General features: G+C 38.2%; 1 pseudogene; it reads right to left on the reverse strand.

Annotated features, from left to right (window-relative positions):
* Nucleotides 1-2457: 2457 nt before the first annotated feature.
* LOC112479101 lies at nucleotides 2458-2576 on the reverse strand (annotated as a pseudogene).
* Nucleotides 2577-2828: the final 252 nt, after the last annotated feature.

Below are 2828 nucleotides of genomic sequence, written 5' to 3' on the forward strand. Positions count from 1 at the left end.
GCAGTCAGCTCTTAGAGGAAGAGGAGGGAAAAGACATTGCAAAATACCAAATGATAGGCAAATGCAAGAGGGTCTAAGTAGGGTAAAGCCTGTGGTTGCTCTGGTCTGGACTGACTGCTCCCAGGAAGAAGAGGTACAGCGGGACCTCTTGGAGAAGGGCTGAAAATGTGAGAACAAGCTGCTAATTTTTTTTAAAAAAGTACTTCAGAATTTAATAAGTTTGAGTCCTTGCTTTCAGTTACCCATAAAGCACAATTATTTCTTTTGTAAAACGTAAAAGTGCTGATATTTCGGACACTATCCTTATTTTGTAAACTTACAGATGACTATCTCCACACATTCCCATCAGTTCCACCTTTCACTATACTCAGTGATTCTCAACGTGGGGGACTTGGTCATGGAAATTCACCTGATGAGACAACTAGTTTAATTTGAAAGTTCAATTGCAAAGGAAAAAAAAAAAACTGTCTTTCGGGAGATGCTTTCTCCATTCAGAAGCAGGAGACTAATTATAAGAAAACACTTCAGCAGATTGAAGTGAGGCATTAACATATTGAGGTAATTAGCATTTCCACCCTGAGGAAGCACAAAGAAGTTTCAGCTGACCTTTGTGAACTAGGTTAACTAAACCGTGCGTAGACTTTAAATTTAGGCAATCTAATTTAAAGGTTGCTGAGACTGAGTGATCCTCAGTCCTGGCCTCTTGTCAGTTGTAGTTATTTTCTTTTAATGCTCACTCCCAGGCCCTTATCCCAGAGTTTCTTGATAAAATATATTTGGGGCGGGTCCCAAGTATCTGTACTTTTAGAAATCTCTACATGTGATTCCTATGCCAACCAGAATTTAGAATTAGAGAATTGAGCTGGAATGAAGAAATCTAGTTCTAATCCAGTCTGCCATAACTAGCTACTTTAATCTTGAGCGATTCCCGAAAATCTATGGGAGCCTAGGTTCCTCATTAAGAAAAGAGATGTTAATGACAATAACTACCTCCCAGTGTCTCATGTGAAAGACAAAACTGACATTTCAGATTTTATGAAAGTGCTCCATAATATATCTTATTAACACTTAGCTATTGTTATTATCAGGTCCAATGTACTCAACGGTTTACCAGCATTAGACTCGTGTGGCCTCTCCCTTCTTGAAACATGGTTTTCTCATGGCTTCTATGACATGACACTCCTCTGGTTCTCTCTTTCCTCAGGGACCGCTTCTCTCTCATGTTCTTTTCTGGTTTCCACTGCTGTCTTGGACCATCTTAGGCTCAGTCATGGCTCCCCCCATTTTCTCTACATATACTTTCTTCCTTGGTGATGCCATCCAATTTCATGACATCTATGGTTTAAAATAAGCATCTCATGACTGTCAAAATTTATGTTACCAGCCCTTGTGTTTATTAGCCATCTAAGTGCCAACCTGACCTCTCCATTTGGAGGCCTAAACCATCTCAAACTCAGCATATCCAAAGAGAATCCTGACTCCCACTCTTAAAATTGTTCCTCCCACTAATCCTTTCCATTTCTGTATGTATGTATGTGTGTATGTGAGTGTGTGTGTGTGTGTGTGTGTGTGTGTGTGTGGTATATTACAAAGAATTAGCTTATTTGATTATGAGGGCTGTCTAAGCAAGTCCAAACTTCATAGGACAGGCAGTCAAGAAGGAAAGATCAGACAGGCTCAAACTTTGAAATTCCCAGGCACAGGCTGAAGCTATCATTTGTGCTTGCTCTCTCTCTCTCTCTCTCTCTCTAGCCATCTGACAATGGATCAATAATTAAGGTATTCAATGGACATCATGCTCCCTACCATCCCTAGCATTTGGTATTATCGAGCACTGAAACAGCCCCTCCAAAAATCTACTCGAAGAGATTTGAGTCTATCTCCTTACTTCCTTCTGGTCCGCACACTTTACTAAGGTAGCTTGGTCAATGAATGTGGCCATCCCCACACAGAAGTTTTTTCACACATCACGTGAACTGCATGGATATAGAGGACCACACTAGACCGAAAATTTTCCTATTGCAATTAATTTGCCTCTCTGAATTATTCACACGGTAATTAAGTTCACTTGTTTCCTAATTGTATAAAATATTGTTTTAAAGACAAAAACCTTTTTTCTTTATAATCCTTGAGTTGTGGGATTTTTCCCCCCTGTAAGATTCTTTAAAGTCTTATCCTAAAATACTTTCTTGAATTAAAAAAAGAAACATCTACTAAAATTTCTCTCCTGAACCACAATTAATTTAAGATATAGGATACTTAACAGGTATCTCTAAGGAAAAGATAGTTTTGGTTTTTATTGAGATATAATTGACATATAACATTATATTAGTTCCAGATGTACATCATAATGATTCATATACGTATATATTGTGTAATGATCACCACAATAAGTCTAGTTAACATCAATCACCACATAGTTATAAATACTCTCTTAGCAACTTTTTTTTTTTTTAACGCCCACAGCACCTGGTATTCCTAGGTGGTCTCCCATCCAAGTACTAACCAGGCCCGATCCTGCTCAGCTTCCGAGATCAGATAAGATTGGGCATGTTTAGAGTGGCATGGCCGTAGACTAGTAACTTTTAAATATACAATACAGTATTATTAACTATGAGCAACATGCTATACACCACACCCTTAGGACTTACTTGTTTTGTAATAGGAAGTTTATGCCTTTCTACTACCTTCATCCATTTGCCCATCTTTCAGTTTTCTCATGTATAAAAGGAGAATAGTAATATACACACCATAGGGTTGTTAAGAGGTTTAAATAAGTACAATGACTAGCACCTGGTAGGTGCATAATAATGATAACTGTTACTAAT

Source organism: Pteropus alecto, unplaced genomic scaffold (assembly GCF_000325575.1).
Source record: "Pteropus alecto unplaced genomic scaffold, ASM32557v1 scaffold33, whole genome shotgun sequence".
Taxonomy (NCBI): Eukaryota; Metazoa; Chordata; class Mammalia; order Chiroptera; family Pteropodidae; genus Pteropus; species Pteropus alecto.